Genomic DNA, 21170 nt, shown 5'->3' on the forward strand with positions numbered 1-21170 from the left:
CTGGAGATGTCCAACAAGAGGCTTTATCCATATGTATACTGAATGTATTCATGCCAAATCTGCTTGTTACCACCAACAGTCTATTGTTGATATACCCATATCACTAAGGTGGCATAGAGAAGGCTATGCTTTATTCCTTCCTTCAATAAAATATATACTGGCGTATATTATGTCAGACTGACCATATACTGTACTATTGGTCTGTGCTTAAACTTGCCTGTATGCATGTACACTAACATAGCCCCTTCTCATCTTCCTTACCCACTGCTCAGTGTTGCAGTCATATTTTCTTGACAGATTATTTATCTGTGGTCGTACTAGACAGCGAGTGATTGCTTAAACAACTCACGTTGCTGTACAGTAAATATTTTACTGCCCTCGTGACAGCTAGTTGGTGAGCGGCCAGCACAGGGGTAAGAGTCTTGCGCTCATTTCACCTAATTATTGCTACAATGTAAAAGCCCAGGTCCAAAAATTATTTGTTTTATTAAGCACACCATGAATCTGAGACAGAAATCTAACTTCTTTCAAACATTCAGCCTCGATTCAATTTGAAGAACAGATGTTTTAAATTCTACGAAGGTCTATCACTAATAACATCGATTGATAGGGCCGCTGACTTTTTTCTATACTTTTACAGCTGTACAAACATACATATTTGAAATACAGGCCAAAATTCGGGCTAACAGTTCAATTTGCCAGTAGCATTTAACACTTTGTCGTGAGCTCAGTTCTCTAGACACATCTGTGTTTCATTTATTTAGTGAGTAAAACACAAAGTACATCCATTCTGAAGGCTTTTACCAAGTGACTTAAAAGGCCAGCTTATTTTAACCCCTTATTTACGTAGCCAAGTTTATATTTGCAGAAACATGCGGACTTCTATTCGGATTTTTTCTTTCACATTAGATCCATATTATTAGGGGTTTTACAGTTTTTTTTTTTTTTAAGAATCAGCTCCACTTGTAGTTGGTATTACAGATCAGCCCTTTGAAGGGAACATTTTAGTCGATTTATGCTGCACAAACCATAACCGCAAGAAGATCTATGGATTACCATGTCAGGTGGGGTCCTGCTGAAGACTCATCACCACCATCTTGGTACTGCTCCGAAGATCAGGAGACCCTGATTTATGTTATAGACTGCAAAATTGTAGTATATACTATAAGAAATCAAATGACCACAGGCTAAAGACGCCTAAAAGTATATGCACACGTAGTTTTGAGCCCTGCGGATTTTTCCGCAGCGGATTTGAGAAGTCCGCAGGTAAAAGGCACTGCATTTTACCTGCGGATTTGCCCCGGATTTTATGCGGATTTTGTGCAGATTCCACCTGCGGTTTTACACCTTCGGATTCCTATTATGGAGCAGGTGTAAACCACTGTGGAATCCGCGCAAACAATTGACATGCTGCGGAATGGAACCCGCAGCGTTTCCGCGCGTTTTTTCCGCAGCATGGGCACTGCGGATTGCGTTTTCCAAAGGTTTACATTGTACTGTAAACGCATGGAAAGCTGCTGCGGATCCGCAGCAAAATTCGCAACGTGTGCGTATAGCCTCAATGATTAAAAATAAAGGAAACATAAAAAAAATTATAAAAGTTTGAATTGTTTCCTTTTTTCCATTTTTAAAACAAAATAAAAATAATTATAGTAAACATAATTGGTATTGCCACATTTGTAAAAAGCCAGTCTTTTTTAGATATAAAATTATTCAAAGCATTATTATTATTCATAACACACAGCAAAATTAAAATGCTGTGTTTCAATCCCGAAAACTCCCCCCCAAAATTGCAACAGTGATCGATATGGCATACATTATCCAAAATGGTGTCAATGAAAGCTACAACTCAGCACACAAAAAATAAGCTCCATTCATAAAAAAAAATAAAAAAATCTGGGTCTGAGAAAATTGCAACACATACATTTTTTTTTTTCAAAACCCATAATTTTTCTTCAGTACCAATACCCGTATTTTCCGGCATATAAGATGACTTTTTAACCCCTGAAAATCATCTCAAAAGTCAGGGGTCGTCTTATACGCCGGGTACGGCGTGTGCAAGGAGCGATCCTGGATGGTTCCCAGGGTCTGAAGGAGAGGAGACTCTCCTTCAGGTCCTGGGATCCATATTCATGTAAAAAATAAAGAATAAAAATAAAAAATATGGATATACTCACCCTCGGACAGCCCCTGGCTCTCAGCAGTGCAAGCGACAGCCTCCGTTCCTAAGAATGCATTGAGCGTAGCACCTGCAATGACGTCGCGGTCGCGTGATTGGTCGTGTGACTGCGACGTCATCGCAGGTCCTACGCTCAATGCATTATTAGGAACGGAGGCTGCTGCTTGCACCGCTGAGAGTCAGGGGCCGTCAGAGGGTGAGTATATCCATATATTTTTTTTTACATGAATATGGATCCCAGGGCCTGAAGGAGAGTCTCCTCTCCTCCAGACCCTGGGAACCATAAGCACCGCACACGCCGTATAAGATGACTGGGCGTATAAAATGACCCCCGTCTTATACGGCGGGTATATCCCAAATTCCATATTTTATATGGAAAAGTTGGGGGTCGTCTTATACGCCCAGTCGTCTTATACACCAGAAAATACTGTATATTAAAAATCTGTAGTTTGGTATTGCTATAATCGTACTAACCTAAGGAATCCTATTTCCAGATATTTTTACTGTATGGTAGACTCTGTAACACACAAAAGAAAAATCAATTTTGGATTTGCAGTTTATCACCCCACTTTTTTTTTTTTTTTACATTTTTCAGTTCTTGATATGGTAAAATGAATGTGGGTCATTCAAAACTACAACTTGTCCCACAAAAAAAGCCCTCATATGGTGATACTGATGAAAAAAAATGTTGTGACTCTTGAAAGAAGTGGAGGAAAACACGAAAGCACAAGCATGAAAAATCGTCCAGTTCCAGAGGCTTAATAGGTTGAAGTAGATAATTGTAGTCTATACTGCTTAATTATTGGCTAGTTATATAGTTTTCTGTATTCAACACCTTGGCTAATAAACTGAAGAAGCATTGTAGTTCCTTGTTCTTGACATGCATACGTTCGAGTACCAGGGAAGACCCTAGAGGAGGCCGGTGTGGGGGGAGGCAGGAAGACAAGCTGTATGTCCCCCTAAAATAGTGTTTCTCTTTGTGTTACTGTCACTTGTGCTCTGGTTAATAGTAATGTAGGTGACTTCTATGACATGATTTGTATCTTATGTAGACTAAAGCTTTAATGTGCATTTTGAAGTGGAGCATCCTTTTGTGTACTGGGCATTATGTCTAAAATACCTATAAATTTCTTGCTGAGAGAACATATAGTCATTGAGAAATGTGGCAAACCCTTCCTGGCTGTAATGTATTGTGTGAATCAGAAGGTCAATGTCTGCGTAAAGCTTTGAATCATCATGACCTTTGATTCATCTACTGTAAATATCTAGGAAATATGTTCCCAATGAATAAGACTTCACCCTTTCTTTTACTATTCTGATGAAATAACACATCTATCGATCTATCTATCTATCTATCTATCTATCTATCTATCTATCTGTCTGTCTGTCTGTCTGTCTATCTGTCTACCTATCTATCATTGATCTCATATCTATCTATTATCTTGTATTATCTATCTCATATACAGCTCTGGAAAAAAGTGAGACCACTGCAAAATGTCTGATTTTTCTCTTTACAGGTACAGTACAAACCAAAAGTTTGGACACACCTTCTCATTTAAAGATTTTTCTGTATTTTCAGGACTATGTAAATTGTACATTCACACTGAAGACATCAAAACTATGAATTAACACATGGGGAATTATATGCTTAACAAAAAAGCGTGAAACAACTGAAATTATGTCTTATAATCTAGGTTCTTCAAAGTAGCCACCTTTTGCTTTGATGACTGCTTTGCACACTCTTGGCATTCTCTTGATGAGCTTCAAGAGGTAGTCACCGGGAATGGTTTTCACTTCACAGGTGTGCCCTGTCAGGTTTAATAAGTGGGATATCTTGCCTTATAAATGGGGTTTGGACCATCTGTTGTGTTGTGCAGAAGTCGAGTGGATACACAGCTGATAGCCCTACTGAGTAGACTGTTAGCTGCTTTTTTATTGCCATAATACAAATTCTAAGTAAAGAAAAATGAGTGGCCATTTAAGAAATGAAGGTCAGTCAGTCTGAAAAATTGGGAAAACTTTGAAAGTGTCCCCAAGTGCAGTGGCAAAAACCATCAAGCGCTACAAAGAAACTGGCTCACATGAGGACCGTCCCAGGAAAGGAAAACCAAGAGTCACCTCGGCTTCTGAGGATAAGTTTATCCGAGTCACCAGCCTCAGAAATCGCAGGTTAACAGCAGCTCAGATTAGAGAACAGGTCAATGCCACACAGAGTTGTAGTAGCAGACACATCTCTACAACAACTGTTAAGAGGTGACTTTGTACAGCAGGCCTTCATGGCAAAATAGCTGCTAGGAAACCACTGCTAAGGACAGGCAACAAGCAGAAGAGACATGTTTGGGCTAAAGAACACAAGGAATGAACATTAGAACAGCGGAAATCTGTGCTTTGGTCTGATGAGTCCAAATTTGAGATCTTTGGTTCCTAGTACAGTGTCTTTGTGCGACGCAGAAAAGGTGAACGGATGGACTCTACATGATTGGTTCCCACCGTGAAGCATGGAGGAGGAGGTGTGATGGATTGAGGATGCTTTGCTGGTGACACTGTTGGGGATTTCTTTAAAATTGAAGGCATACTGGACCAGCATGGCTACCACAGTATCTTGCGGCATGATATTCCATCCGGTTTGCGTTTAGTTGGACCTTCATTTATTTCCTTTTTTCAAAAGGACAATGACCCCAAACACACCTCCATGCTGTGTAAGGGCTATTTGACCAAGAAGGAGAGTGATGGGGTGGTATGCCAGATGACCTGGCCTCCACAGTCACCAGACCTGAACCCAATCGAGATGGTTTGGGGTGAGCTGGACCGCAGAGTGAAGGCAAAAGGGCCAACAAGTGCTAAGCATCTCTGGGAACTCTTTCAAGATTGTTGGAAGACCATTCCCAGTCACTACCTCTTGAAGCTCATCAAGAGAATGCCAAGAGTGTGCAAAGCAGTCATCAAAGCAAAAGGAGGCTACTTTGAAGAAACTAGAATATAAGACATAATTTCAGTTGTTTCACACTTTTTTAAGTATGTAATTCCACATGTGTTAATTCATAGTTTTGATGCCTTCAGTGTGAATGTACAATTTTCATAGTCGTGAAAATACAGAAAAATCTTTAAATGAGGTGTGTCCAAACTTTTTGTCTGTACTGTATGTTTTTGAGTAAAATATAAATTGTTCTTTTATTCCATAAACTTCTGACAACATGTCTCCGAAGTTCCAAGCAATCCATTTTTTATTTTTTTCTGAAAAGGAGAAATGGTCATAATAAAAAAATACCACTGCTTTCAGACCTCAAATAATGCAAAGAAAACAAGTTCATAATCATTTAGAAACAACACTACTGTTTAAACTCAGGAAGAGTTCAGAAATCAATATTTTGTGGAATAACCATGATTTTTAATCACAGCTTTCTTAAACTGGTTGAGAAAGGCTTTTGGAAGCTGAAACGTTGCACCACGCCATGTGGGACCAATAAAGTCCACTTATATTTTTGCTAAAACCTGGAGTGCTGCCTTCCATTTATTTTGGTCCCTGTATATTTGCCAATTATATGGATTAGTTGCTTGGAGGCCTGTGCACCCATTTAATTGTATGTGCTGTTCCACTTTTTCTATCTATCTATCTATCTCTATCCATGGCACAAATAGAGAAGGGTCCCGGTACAAAAACAATTTACGGGCCCTTTTTAGAATCATAGCTCATCAAAATGCATTTCCACCTGCTTTGGTCCTACAAGCCATTCAGACCACACTTCCCCCTTGAGAAAGCGAGGCTGACAGCAGCGAAACGAGCGTCGGGGTGCGTGCTGGGGTCCATCCTGCACTAGGTGAGACATGCTCTCTTTATGTTCCTATCACAGGGTCTTTATATTTAATACCATTATGGCTTAAAGTTTATTACTACCAAAGGGACCTTGATTAGTATAACTAATTTCCCTGTGAGAGGGAGTAAGAAGGGATAATGCCACAGAGAAGGCTATTTATATACAGGGATATCTCCCCTTCAGATTGGCATGTAGGAGAGCAGTATGTCGGTACCTTGTCTACAATAGAACTATAATCATATGGCAAAATTTGTTGTGCGGTGTACCTCATAAGTTCTGGTGTCTTTTTTGCACTTTTGTGTTTTGTGCACTTTCATTATTTTGTTATGTGCTTGTATTTTTATCAATTTTTAAATTGTGTGTATTGTCATAAATAAAAGTTTACTAATTGTATATATATAAAAAAGCTTCCTTTGGTTCTCTTGAATATGATATGGCAGATTTAAGGAAGAAAATATCATGTTGTGACGAACGGTTGTCGCAAAGAAATAGTGTTACTGCTTTGGAGATGGTAGTTGACCCTTTACTTTTTGGGCCCTGTATAGCTGCACAGGGTGCACCAACGGTTTGTCCACTACTGTATCTATTTTTCTATGTATCATTTATGTACGTACTGTACAATCTATATATACAATCTATCATCTGTTTCTGTCATATAACCTAATTATCATTTGATCTATCTAGCTATTCATCTTTCTAGCTATCTATAGGTTTCTATTATGTGTTTAGCAGTTTTAGATATTTATTCAACATGCACTGTGAGCCCCAATTTACCTTAATTTATATGCCTCCAGGCAATCCCTATATTAGAATATTAGGGTTTATTAGACTTTTTCCAATAAAACTAGTAGCTTATATATAAATGTAATAATCCACAGTGCTCTTTTGTGTTACACTCATTTTCATTTTCTTTCAAAGGTAAGGGCAATCGGTTAAGCACAACATGCTGCAATAATTTCATTAATATATTTGGGAAATTTAGTTTACAATTGGAAAATTAGCTTGGCATGGAGTCAATGTCTCTGTGTGGAGCCATTCACCCAATTAAAGTTTTAACAGCTGCTTGATTTTTCTTTTCCAAGGAAAAACTATTGGGCTCCATTTTCTACAATTAGTAGAGCATAAAACATGTAGTGTGTCTAATTAAATGTTTAAAACTATTGAAATCACATAGCTACTGTTGAAGTAAATGAGGTGGAAAATGGCTACAATTCCCCCATTGGTAAATTGATTCGCAATACACTGAAAGACTTGTTTGATAAGATGAATTCAATCCTGATTTGGGTGATGGATTTTCTTGACCTTTTCACACCCCACAGGTATGTGTTTTTTTTTTTTGTTAACCCCAATGGACTATAATACAGATTTTATTAATCTTACTCATGCTGTACAATTTGCATCAAACAAAGGAATCAAAGATGTTTCTCCAGTTCCCCCTATCTAGCTCCTATATATATATATAACTATATATGTATATAATGTGTGTGTGTGTGTGTGTGTATATATATATATATATATATATATATATATATATATATATATATATATAGAGACGTACAGTATCTCAAGACACATCCTGAAAATAGTTATTTTTTAGGGAAGAGGAGGATCCATTGCAACAATATATATCTTAAAGATAAATAATTTTATTAAATCATATTAGAATATGTAAAAATCCAAGCAGATAGAACAATAGTCGCTTGCTTGCAATTTAGATGAATACATCCCATATAGCATATTCACAAGGCAAAAAAAAATCACTGTTGCATTAAACTCAGCTGACCTACACATAATTCCTCTAGTTAAAATATTTTACCACAAACACCAAAAGTATCTCAAAGCCTAATGTAAAGTGCAAGTGCTCATGCTGAAGGCTAACAAGTCCCCAAACTGCTCTAGGTATTTAAGGTAAGTACATAATTATAGGTAAGTATAGTCAAGCCAAAACAAAGTTACCTACAAAGTGCCTTTGGGATCCCGTGCAGCAAGCCACCACCCCTGACGACGCCGTTTCGCTAATGCTTTCTCAGAAGGTGCGTCATACTGACATACAGTATAGTAAGGTCAGACATTGTTTTATAAGCTACACTACTACATATTTCTATTATTACAAATATTTATCACATGATCCAGCCATTTACACAATATATATATATATATATATATATATATGAGGAATGTATATATATATATATATATATATATATATATATATATATATATATATATATATATACACACAGGAGTAGGCTTAACTTTCTGTTGGGGGAGCACCGTAAAAGGGTTAGCTCGCTACTGGCCAATCACTTATCAATATCTCCAGAATGTTGCATAAAATGAGAAGAAGTGTATACTTGGCTCCCTGCCCCATTCTCAGCCCAGTGTCCCCCACTGGTCTTGTGGCATATACGACATCACATGACCGCTGCAGCTCATCAGCGGTCACTGCAGCTTTCACCAATTTGTCAAAGCTTTCACCGATTTGTCACTGATTTGTCACACACTGTTCCTCCACTCATACAAAACTATGAAGGCTGCAGCAGATCTGTGACTGCTTATTGGTTGCAGCCATCTCATAATATTTTTTATGCCACAAGATTGGCAGGGGCGACAGGGCTCAGAGCAGTGCATGATAAATAGAGTTTACTAAGCCAAAGAATGATCAAATTAGATTGGTTGATCTTTCAGATATCTTTCAAACGCATTTTGCCTGCTACAACTTTTTATTCATATAATATCATTTTTGTAGCAGATGAGATATTTTTCATTCAGATCATTTGGCCATTTACAGTTAACAGTCTAGCTAGATATTGGTTTGATCGATAATAAATTGGTCAAATATCTGTATGTGTCAAAGCACTCCAACTGATGCTTCAGCTGACTACCATCGAACACTACTCTCCCATACACAGGAGCGCTCGTTTGGCCAAGGGCTCCTGTGTAGTCTCTGAGGAAGACTCTAGCTGACATGGCCAGTGGCTTATCTCGTGGATAACAATGTGATCAAGTGTCCGAATTTGGACATGCATGGTTGAAAACTCCCGAAATCAGTGGAAAGTTACCTCATACACATTAGTTTGTCGAACGGGACCATCAATAGCACCAGGCTCAGCCAACGTTATTCTAACATCTATGGGGGCCTTAAGGGGAATCTGTCAGTAGGATTAACCTTCCTAAGCTTTCTATATGGTCATGTAGGGCATAGGAAGCTGAATAAAGTGGTAACTTGATATCTGTGATCCAATGTCTTATTCCAGAGAAATCCATGTTTTTCTTTTATGTAAATGAGCAGTTCCATGCTCGAGAGATTTTTTATAAAAAGAGGGAGTTACCAATGTGATGTGCAATGGCTGCTCTCCTGATCTCATGGCAGAGCTGTGTGTGATCATATCTGACATACCTGCATGTTCCTCTCAGCTTCCATCTCACTGTCAGACAGGGCTGCAATACAGCAGAGCTGTGAGAGCTGCAGAAAATGTTTGTAAGGAGATAAAGTTAAGTTTTACGGTTCTATGTTAGTTACTTGTCTCGCACTGTTAACATGTCCTTTCATGTAAGATAATTCATGTATGATAATTCTGGAGGTAGATTCTCATGCAGATCAGTGTTCGGCCCACAGCCTGGAACAGCTCATTTACACAGAAAAAAAGTAGTTTTCTCTGGAATAACACATCAGATCGCAGATATCAAGGTATCATTTATTCAGTTTCCTACGACCTTCATGCTCATATAGATGCTCACGAGAGTTGATCCTACTGGTAGATTCTTAAGTCACACGTTACGTTAAAAAGTATAATGGCAGATTATTAGCTTGTGTAAATGAGCCTACAAAAAACGTAAAATCATCTGCTTTAATCTTTCCTGTTATTATACATTGATTCTCAAAATATGATACTGTTCTGGAAATAATAAGGCGTGCCATAATTGCATTTTGTTTGTATGACATACATTACTGGAATGCTTCTCCAGTATTGCTAACGTAGTAAAATAGAGTGTATGGCCACCATAGATATGAATAATAAGGGGATGACCAGCTTGATGCTTCCAGCCTGCAATACATGTGCTGCTTGCAGATCATTTCCACAGATTGACACAGAGCTTTTGACTGTGTTCATCATTATATTAGGCTACTTTCACACTAGCATTTTTTGCAATACGTCGCAATGCGTCGTTTATGGCAAAAAACGCATCCTGCAAAGTTGTTTGCAGGATGCGTTTTTGCCACATAGATTAACATTAGCGACGGATTGCAACGCATTGTCACACGTCGCAACCGTCGTGCGATGGTTGCGCCGTGTTGTGGCGGACCACCGGGAGCAAAAAACCTTAAATGTAACATTTTTTGCTGCCGACGGACCGCTTTTTTCTCCGCCCTCACCTCCCCGCACCTCCTAATGGGGCAGCGGATGCGCCGGAGAAATGCATCCGCTGCACCTGTTGTGCGGCGCATCAAACGCTAGCGTCGGAATCTCGACCCGACACATTGCGACGGGGAGATTCCGAAGCTAGTCTGAAAGTAGCCTTAGAGGATGGAATTCTTAGAAATGGTTAAAACTGGGCAGTAGACATGTGAGGTTGAATTCCTAGACCTTCTCTGAGCTGTGTTGCTGTTCAGTCTCTTCCTCTCTGTTCCTTTGTAATAATTGGCACCTCACATTTTGCTCTAATTAAAGGGGTTACAAGGGCAGGTGGCGCCATTCTATTTTGATAATCCTTGTGCAACGTCTGTATAATCTTTTTTGTTTAATTAAAATGAGTTCATAATAGGGGGGCATGAACTTTCAACAGCTTTGTTCCAACTAAAGTTCACCGGTCAGGGACAGTTCGGCAATTATAACACAGAAACCCTGTAGACTGTGTTAAATTCACGCTTCGCTTTTCAGCTATATATCATGCTGATAATCTGCAGCTCTTGGAGCGTCTTTCCTATTCAGAACAGGATTTTTTTTCTTTAATAAATCATTATCATATCTTTATATATTTCTTGGATTCAAATTGTCCATTACTTCTGTGGATAAAAATGTAAATCAAAATGATTTCTAAAACTTTTATTTATGAAGCAAAAAGATTGAAAAATAACGAATAACTGAGGCATTGTCACCATGATGTAGCATGGAGTCTGTAATGTAGCCATCCATAGTGTTTGGTTCCGGAGTTGAGCGGATTCTACTCTGGTAATATTCATCAAGGAAAAATAATATTTTCTTTGTTATTCCTTGTGTCAGTAACTGCATTTAATGAGAAGGAGAAGCTCTCTTGTTTTATGCATGAGCAGCTCTGTTTTTCCAGTGTATGGCAAAAGCATTTCTTAAATTCTAGAAGGGTGTGCTAGGTGCATACTCAACCAAGACATTTAAAGAAAAAACTAGCCAAGTGTAACATTCTGCGCAAACAATAATGCCACTGTATTCCTCCCTGATGAAAGGCTCTGGCCATTACTCAAGCTCCATCTGCACTTCTTGGGTTTACAGCAACTGATTGGTGTCATATATTAATAATAGTGATGGCATGCCCCACCTAACGGTGCTATATTACTATTTGATGCTGCATTCTTTAATATTTTCTTACCTGTAGGAACTACATCTAAATGACTACTAACTTAAGCCAGATCGTTACTCGAGTTTTCCGAACATGCTCAGGTGTTCTCCGAGTATTTTGGGCATTCTCGTAGATTGTTTGTGCCCTTGCAGCTGCATGATTTGCGGCTGTTAGACAACCTGAACACATGCAGGTATTGCCTGTTTGTGAGGGAGTCCCCACATGTATTCAGGCTGTCTAGCAGCTGCAAATCATGCAGTTGCAGAAACAAAAACATAATCAACGAGCACGCCCAAGATACTCGGAGAACACCCGAGCATGTTCGGAAATCTCTAGTAATAAGCACACTTGCTCATCACTATTAAATACTGATTTGTTGTTTTCATATTTAGTAAAACTCCTTGTTCACTATATGGGTTTGCCAATACCCTACCTAGAGGAGATTACCACCATAGTATGGTAGTTGAGGAACAAGTTAATTATAAAGTGGAAATGTTACAGTAAGATATATTTTTGCAGATTTTACAAGTTATTTAAAAAAATAGATATTCTCTGTACATTGACCAGTTTGTTAGATGCTGTATGTACAATTTTGTGCCCAGGCTGCCACCAGGAGGCGCGCACTGAAGACAGACTTATAATGCTCCTGCAGTACTCAGTGATCCTGATAATTCTTCATTCAGTATGCTTCAGTATTTATGATCCATCCTTGTATGTATATAGGAAATTAATGCTTGGCTAGAAACCTAATCTGTCTCAAGGTACCTGTCAAACTATAATATTAAATTAATTAATGAAAACTACAATATAAAAAAAGATATACCCTGGCGCTTAATCACCTGAAAGGTTAAGACGGGGGCCACAGAAGCCGCAGGTGGTAAAAACAGGTTCTGTGCAGGACCCTGTTAAAGGATTAACCAGTAAATGATATTGTGAAACCACCGCGCTAAACTGAGGCTAGAGCGATCATAAATTATTGTAGTTAATATCAACACTTGGTGATATAGTGCAGTACTTATATTGTAGCTGTTTTTGTAGTGTCTGCCTAGCGGACCCCTGTGAGTAAAGAGTTGCCCCTGGCTGCAGCGGCTTGCTGAAAAGTAGAATGTACAAGGTGTAAAATAGATATACTATTTTGGCCCGCAAAATGAATTGCCAGGGGTATTGGTAAAATACTCTTACTCTTTTTTAAACTGTGTAAACTGCACATGAAGCGATCCTATATGGCAGTGTTCCCCAACTCCAGTCCTCAAGAGCCACCAACAGGCCGTGTTTTCAGGATTTCCTTAGTATGGCCCAGGTGATGGAATTGTTGCCTGTGTAGATGATGGAATTCTCATCTGGGCAGTACTAAGGAAATCCCGAAAACATGACCCGTTCGTAGCTCTTGAGGACCAAACTTGGGGAACACTGCTATAAGGGATTAGTGTTTAATTTCCATGGTGTGATGAACCAATGCTAATAGACAACTAAAGTAAAAATCCTAGCAGTTATTTAGATCATTCAGTTAATCTTAACCACAACTATCCCAAAAAGGGATAGATGTCAATTGACACTCACTACATCCCACTCGGGTGAGCAAATGCAGGGAAAACAGCACAGTAATCCAATGAATGCGGTATTGACCGTATCGCTAGATGAGCATAGCGGTTTGTGATCAGAATTGGTACCAGAGACCGAGGTTCCTGGGCGACAGCGTCCAAGTGAGTAACGGGAAAGCACCAGCACCTCGCGTGCCCCGGCCGGAAGCAACGCTGAGGATGCGGCATGAAGATGGGGCGGAGCTAGTGTGACGTCACAAATAGTGGGGACGGGTGTGCGAGAGAGACAAGCTGCCAACACATTTCAAGGGGTGGCTCCCCTCTTCGTCAGGGCTATGTCTCTAGTGGGAACACCCATCCTTAAATAGCCTCATGTTCACTCACTGTTCAATCGAAAGCTGGAACCATTAATTAGTAATTCGCAATCTGCAAGTAGGGCTGAGGCTGCCATGTCTTGATTGTTTATAGTTGCCTGCCCTATGATGTAAATTGAAGTGCGGAGCACAATATAGCGCCACTGGCTCAGGATGGTGTGTATTCTTAACTGGTTAATTGATAGTAGTGATTAAGCTTTAAATCTCAGTATACTACTCTTGATGCCTTATGATAGTTGTAGATTTATGATGTGAACTCACTTGATTAACCAATTTACGTTCCTCTGCATTTGTGAAGTGATGATTGAATTAAAGTCCTTACAAGGATCGATTGTTAGATGTATTTAGATTAAAATTAGAAAATGTATTGAAACATAAAAACATCTTTTATTAGTACATAAATTAAAACCTGTTTCACCTTGAATGTGGATTAAAAATTGCATATTACGTAAATATCCCTTTACCCCCGTATTTTGAAAGTAGAAAGATGGGGGTATGCGGGAGATAAAAGTATGATTTTTAAAAAAAAATATGAAAAAAAATATTTTATATTAAAAAAGTAGATAAATGAAGAGCCCTCTTGGAGGGGAATGTGTTAGAAATTGTGTTTCTTCAATTTTTAAAAAATAAGAAATCCCATTTATTTCTGTGAAAAATTAAATTAAAAACATATACTGTATATGCTCTTTTGCGCGTTTTCTTTCTCTTTACACCCAATGACCATTATAGATATGGGTATTTATGTGTTCATTGTCACTGCGCTCCACTAGTGCCCTAATACCCATGCTTCACCGTGCAGATTAATTTAGGCAATGAAACTAGAGAGGGAAGGGACGGCTAAAATGCATACAATTCTATCTCTTGATTTAGGCCACTCAGGGCTAGACTGTCCAAGGTAAATATCCACCTGGACTCCACTATGGACATTGCCTTTAAAAAAATCACCTTTTCGGGTATTATGCTGAACCACCTGGATGCCCCAAAAAGAGACTCCACAGCAAGAACAGTTATGTTTGTCCAAAAAATCACAGGACAGTAGGTGTCCCTTAAATCCCTTACTTATATTGTCAAAGTGCTCCATGATCCTGTCCATTAAACGTCTTTTCGTGCGACCAACGTAGATCTTGTCGCACAGACATTTTAGTACATAAATGACTCCTGTAGTTTGACAGGTGATATAATCCTTAATATAGTACTGATTTGTTTTGTTAGCGAACCTTGAAGCTGGTGCGGATCTCTTTTGTGTTGTGAATTCCACTCTTGGGCTCCCTCTGGTGGTTGTAAGTGGCACTTTTGTGAGTTCTGCTCTTGGGCTCCCTCTTGTGGTTTCTAGAGGTATGGCTGCTCCTTGGATTTAGCTGTCTTCAGCTGCTTCCGCTGATCGTCTTTTCTGCTCGGCTATTTATGCCTGGCTCTTTCCTTCAGCCAGTGCCACTTGTAAATGGTTCCTGGTTGGATTCACATCTCTTTGGATTTCCCTGTTATCCTGACCAGTTCAGCAAAGCTAAGTTTTTGCTTGCTCTTTTCTGTCCATAGATTGTGGACTTATCCGTTCTGTGCTTTCTATGTTTGTCCAGCATATCAGTATGAATTAATTCTGTCTTGCTGGAAGCTCTGGGAAGCAGATTTTCCCTCCACACCTTTAGTCAGGTGTGGATATTTTTTGTAAACTCTGCGTGGATTTTTTGTAGTGTTTTATACTGACCGCACAGTATTCCATCTTGTCCTATCTATTTAGCTAGACTGGCCTCCTGTGCTCATCCTGGTTTCATTCTGTGTATGTCTTTTCCCTCTCCACTCACAGTCATTATTTGTGGGGGGCTAATCTATCCTTTGGGGATTTTCTCTGAGGCAAGATAGCTTTCCTGCTTCTATCTTTAGGGGTAGTTAGCTCTTAGGCTGTGACGAGGTGCCTAGGGAGAGCATCCCACGGCTACTTCTAGTGTTGTGTTGAGCTTAGGGACTGCGGTCAGTACAGTTACCACTTCCTTCAGAGCTCGTTCCATGTTGCTCCTAGACCACCGTATCATAACACTTTTGTAGCTGAAGTTCATATACAGCATGAACATTTCCCACATGGCATAACGCCTGATATATGTGCTTAAGGGCCAGTTAAATATGTTTGTTTTTTGTCTACCTTATTCTTAGGAATTACTGGTTTAGTGGTTGGTGCCAGTAAGAGACCTAAATTTTGGGCTTTTGTGTAAACGAACTTTGGATGTGTAGGTAACAAATCTCCAATACACTTATCTCCTTGTAGTATGGGCCAGTGTTTATGGATATTTTTTAAAAAAAAATTATAATCTGAATGAAATTGGGTTACTATTGGTAATTGCTGTATTTGTTCGTGAATAGTGGGGGGATTATACGTACTTTTGATTTTATGAATCAAGAGTTCTCTCGGCATAGTTTCCACCTCTTGTCTTGTTCTGTTTAGGGTGGATGACTTATAACCTTTCTCTTTAAATTGTGCCAACAAACAATCGCTTTCCTTGCGATAGTCCTCAATATCTGTACAATTTCTCCTAATTCTCAAGAATTGGCTTTTTCGGAATGTTAGATAACCAGACTGGCAGATGACAGCTATTGATGTGGATATAGCTGTTAGAGTCCACTTGTTTATGGAAGCCTTTTGTTATTAATTTATTCTTTTCCACTCAAATTGTTAAATCCAAAAAGTTTACACTGGTGTAGCTATTAGTTGGCGTGAACTCCAGGCCATAATTATTGGAGATAAGACCAGAAATGAACGATTGTAGGTCTATTAGTGGACCGTCCCAAATAAAAAGGATATCATCTATGAAACGGTGCCATATTTTAAGGCCCTTCTGATGATGATTATCTTTATAGATATGGTCTAGCTCCCACCTCCCTACATAAAAATTTGCAAAACTTGGAGCAAAGTGAGTACCCTGTTGTGAATTCTGTGGCTGAGTTCACTTCTGTGGTCACAAGTGGTATTGCAGTCTCTGGGCTTCCTCCCTCAGGTGTTTTGGTGAGCTCGTTGGCTGCCTTGCTATTTTAGCTCCACCTGAGTCTGTCTTCCTTGCTCCTTGTCAATGTTCCAGTGTTGGATCTGAGCTACTGCATCTTTCCTTGGGCCTGCTGCTCTGCTAGATAAGTGCTTCTAGTTTGTTTTCTGTTTTTTCTGTCCAGCTTGCTATTAACTTTTGCTGGAAGCTCTGAGAAGCAAAGGGGTGCACCGCCGTGCTGTTAGTTCGGCACGGTGGGTCTTTTTGCCCCTTTGCGTGGTTTTCGTTTTAGGGTTTTTTGTAGACTGCATAGTTCTCTTTGCTATCCTCGCTCTGTCTAGAATATCGGGCCTCACTTTGCTGAATCTATTTCATTCCTACGTTTGTCTTTTCATCTTGCTAACAGTCATTATATGTGGGGGGCTGCCTATTCCTTTGGGGTATTTCTCTGAGGTAAGTCAGGCTTGTATTTCTATCTTCAGGCTAGTCAGCTCCTCAGGCAGTGCCGAGTTGCATAGGTAGTTGTTAGGCGCAATCCACTGCTGCTTATAGTTGTGTGAGGATAGATCAGGTACTGCAGTCTACAGAGATTCCACGTCTCAGAGCTCGTCCTATTGTTTTTGGTTATTGCCAGATCTCTGTATGTGCGCGGATTACTGCACGCTGTGTTGCCTGATTGCCAGCCATAACAGTACAAGGAGCCACACCAATGATTCCCAATAGAGGGAAAAAAGAAATCCTGACATCATTTTTTTTTCTTAGCTCTGTCTTCAGTCTTTTTTTTCCCCTAGACATTAGAGTGCTTCAGGACACAGCTGTGGACATGGATATTCAGGCTCTGTGCTCCTCAATGGATAATCTCGTTGTAAATGTACAAAAGATTCAAGATACTATTGATCAGAAATCGATGCTAGAACCAAGAATTCCGATTCCTGATTTGTTTTTTGGTGACAGAACTAAGTTCCTGAGCTTCAGAAATAATTGTAAGCTATTTTTGGCCTTGAAACCTCATTCTTCTGGTAATCCTATTCAACAGGTTTTGATTATTATTTCTTTTTTGCGCGGCGACCCACAGGACTGGGCGTTTTCTCTTGCGCCAGGAGACCCTGCATTGAGTAGTGTCGATGCGTTTTTCCTGGCGCTCGGATTGCTTTACGATGAGCCTAATTCAGTGGATCAGGCTGAGAAAAATCTGCTGGCTTTATGCCAGGGTCAGGATGATATAGAAGTATATTGTCAGAAATTTAGAAAGTGGTCAGTACTCACTCTGTGGAATGAATCTGCACTAGCGGCTTTGTTCAGAAAGGGTCTCTCTGAAGCTCTTAAGGATGTAATGGTGGGATTTCCTATGCCTGCTGGTTTGAATGAGTCCATGTCCTTGGCCATTCAGATCGGTCGTCGCTTGCGCGAGCGTAAATCTGTGCACCATCTGGCGGTATTGTCTGAGAGTAAACCTGAGCCTATGCAGTGCGACAGGACTATGACTAAAGTAGAACGGCAAGAACACAGACGTCTGAACAGACTGTGTTTCTATTGTGGTGATTCTACTCATGCTATTTCTAATTGTCCTAAACGCACTAGGCGGTTCGATAGCTCTGCCGTTATTGGTACTGTACAGTCCAAATTCCTTTTGTCCATTACCTTAAAGTGCTCTTTGTCATCGTATTCTGTCATGGCGTTTGTGGATTCAGGCGCTGCCCTGAATCTGATGGATTTGGATTATGCTAAACGTTGTGGATTTTTCTTGGAGCCTTTGCGGTGTCCTATTCCGTTGAGAGGAATTGATGCTACACCTTTGGCCAAGAATAAGCCTCAGTACTGGGCCCAGCTGACCATGTGCATGGCTCCTGCACATCAGGAAGTTATTCGCTTTCTGGTACTGCATAATTTGCATGATGTGGTCGTGTTGGGGTTGCCATGGCTACAAACCCATAATCCAGTATTGGATTGGAACTCTATGTCGGTAACCAGCTGGGGTTGTCAGGGAGTACATGGTGATGTTCCATTTTTGTCTATTTCGTCATCCATTCCTTCTGACATCCCAGAGTTCTTGTCGGACTTTCAGGATGTATTTGAAGAGTCCAAGTCTGATGCCCTACCTCCGCATAGGAATTGTGATTGTGCTATCGATTTGATTCCTGGTAGTAAATTCCCTAAGGGTCGTTTATTTAATTTGTCCGTACCTGAACACACCGCTATGCGCAGTTATGTGAAGGAGTCCCTGGAGAAGGGACATATTCGCCCATCGTCGTCACCATTGGGAGCAGGGTTCTTTTTTGTAGCCAAGAAGGATGGTTCGCTAAGACCGTGTATTGATTACCGCCTTCTTAATAAGATCACTGTTAAGTTTCAGTATCCCTTGCCATTGATTTCTGACTTGTTTGCTCGGATTAAGGGGGCTAGTTGGTTCACCAAGATAGATCTTCGTGGTGCGTATAATCTGGTGAGAATCAGGCAAGGAGATGAATGGAAAACGGCATTTAATACGCCCGAGGGTCATTTTGAGTATCTGGTGATGCCGTTTGGACTTGCCAATGCTCCATCTGTTTTTCAGTCTTTTATGCATGACATTTTACGTGAGTATCTGGATAAATTCTTGATTGTTTACTTGGATGACATTTTGATCTTCTCTGATGATTGGGAGTCTCATGTGAAGCAAGTCAGAATGGTTTTCCAGGTACTGCGTGCTAATTCCTTGTTCGTGAAGGGATCAAAGTGTCTCTTCGGTGTGCAGAAAGTTTCATTTTTGGGGTTCATCTTTTCCCCTTCTACTATCGAGATGGATCCGGTTAAGGTTCAGGCCATCCAGGATTGGACTCAGCCGACATCTCTAAAAAGTCTGCAGAAATTCCTGGGCTTTGCTAATTTTTATCGTCGCTTCATCTGTAATTTTTCTAGCATTGCCAGACCATTGACCGATTTGACCAAGAAGGGTGCTGATTTGGTTAATTGGTCTTCTGCTGCCGTGGAAGCTTTTCAGGAGTTGAAGCGTCGTTTTTGCTGTGCCCCTGTGTTGTGTCAACCTGATGTTTCTCTTCCGTTCCAGGTCGAGGTTGATGCTTCTGAGATTGGTGCAGGGGCGGTTTTGTCACAGAGAGGTTCTGGTTGCTCAGTGTTCAAACCATGTGCTTTCTTTTCCAGGAAATTTTCTGCTGCTGAGCGTAATTATGATGTGGGCAACCGAGAGTTGCTGGCCATGAAGTGGGCATTCGAGGAGTGGCGTCATTGGCTTGAGGGTGCTAAGCATCGCGTGGTGGTTTTGACTGATCATAAGAACCTTACTTATCTTGAGTCTGCCAAGCGCTTGAATCCTAGACAGGCCCGTTGGTCGTTATTTTTTGCTCGTTTTGATTTTGTGGTTTCATACCTTCCGGGCTCTAAAAATGTGAAGGCGGATGCTCTGTCTAGGAGTTTTGTGCCCGACTCTCCAGGGTTATCTGAGCCGGCGAGTATCCTTAAGAAAGGAGTCATTGTGTCTGCCATCTCCCCTGATTTGCGGAGAGTATTGCAGAAATTTCAGGCTAATAAACCTGATCGTTGTCCGGCCGAGAAACTGTTCGTCCCTGATAGGTGGACTAGTAAAGTTATCTCTGAACTTCATTGTTCGGTGCTGGCCGGTCATCCAGGAATCTTTGGTACCAGGGAGTTGGTTGCTAGATCCTTCTGGTGGCCATCTCTGTCACGGGATGTGCGTGCTTTTGTGCAGTCCTGTGGAATTTGTGCTAGGACTAAGCCCTGCTGTTCACGTGCCAGTGGGTTGCTTTTGCCCTTGCCGGTCCCGAAGAGGCCTTGGACACATATTTCGATGGATTTCATTTCTGACCTTCCCGTTTCTCAAAAAATGTCGGTCATTTGGGTGGTCTGTGATCGCTTTTCTAAAATGGTCCATCTGGTGCCCTTGGTTAAATTGCCTTCCTCCTCTGATTTGGTGCCTTTGTTCTTCCAGCATGTGGTTCGTTTACATGGCATTCCTGAGAATATTGTTTCTGACAGAGGTTCCCAGTTTGTCTCGAGGTTCTGGCGAGCCTTTTGTGGTAGGATGGGCATTGACCTATCTTTCTCCTCGGCCTTCCATCCTCAGACTAATGGCCAGACCGAACGAACCAATCAGACCTTGGAAACATATCTGAGATGTTTTGTTTCCGCTGACCAGGATGATTGGGTGTCATTTTTGCCGTTGGCTGAGTTCGCCCTTAATAATCGGGCCAGCTCGGCTACCTTGGTCTCTCCATTTTTCTGCAATTCTGGGTTCCATCCTCGTTTCTCTTCAGGACAGGTTGAGTCTTCGAACTGTCCTGGTGTGGATTCTGTGGTGGACAGGTTGCAGCAGATCTGGACTCAGGTGGTGGACAATTTGACCTTGTCCCAGGAGAAGGCTCAGCTTTTCGCTAATCGCAGACGCCGTGTGGGACCCCGACTTCGTGTTGGGGATCTGGTTTGGTTATCTTCTCGTCATATTCCTATGAAGGTTTCCTCTCCTAAATTTAAACCTCGTTTTATTGGTCCGTATAGGATTTCTGAGATTCTCAATCCGGTGTCTTTTCGTCTGACCCTCCCAGACTCCTTTTCCATACATAATGTATTCCATAGGTCGTTGTTGAGGAGATACGTGGCACCTATGGTTCCATCTGTGGAGCCTCCTGCCCCTGTTTTGGTGGAGGGGGAATTGGAGTATATTGTGGAGAAGATTTTGGATTCTCGTGTCTCTAGACGGAAACTCCAGTATCTGGTCAAATGGAAGGGTTATGGTC

General features: G+C 40.7%; 1 protein-coding gene across 15 annotated transcripts in view; it reads left to right on the forward strand.

Moving 5' to 3' along the window:
- Positions 1–21170, forward strand: part of BMPR1B (bone morphogenetic protein receptor type 1B) — an 899743-nt gene that overhangs the window by 577683 nt on the left and 300890 nt on the right. The gene's annotated exons all lie outside the window — the stretch shown is intronic.

This window comes from Ranitomeya imitator, chromosome 1 (assembly GCF_032444005.1).
Source record: "Ranitomeya imitator isolate aRanImi1 chromosome 1, aRanImi1.pri, whole genome shotgun sequence".
NCBI lineage: Eukaryota > Metazoa > Chordata > Amphibia > Anura > Dendrobatidae > Ranitomeya > Ranitomeya imitator.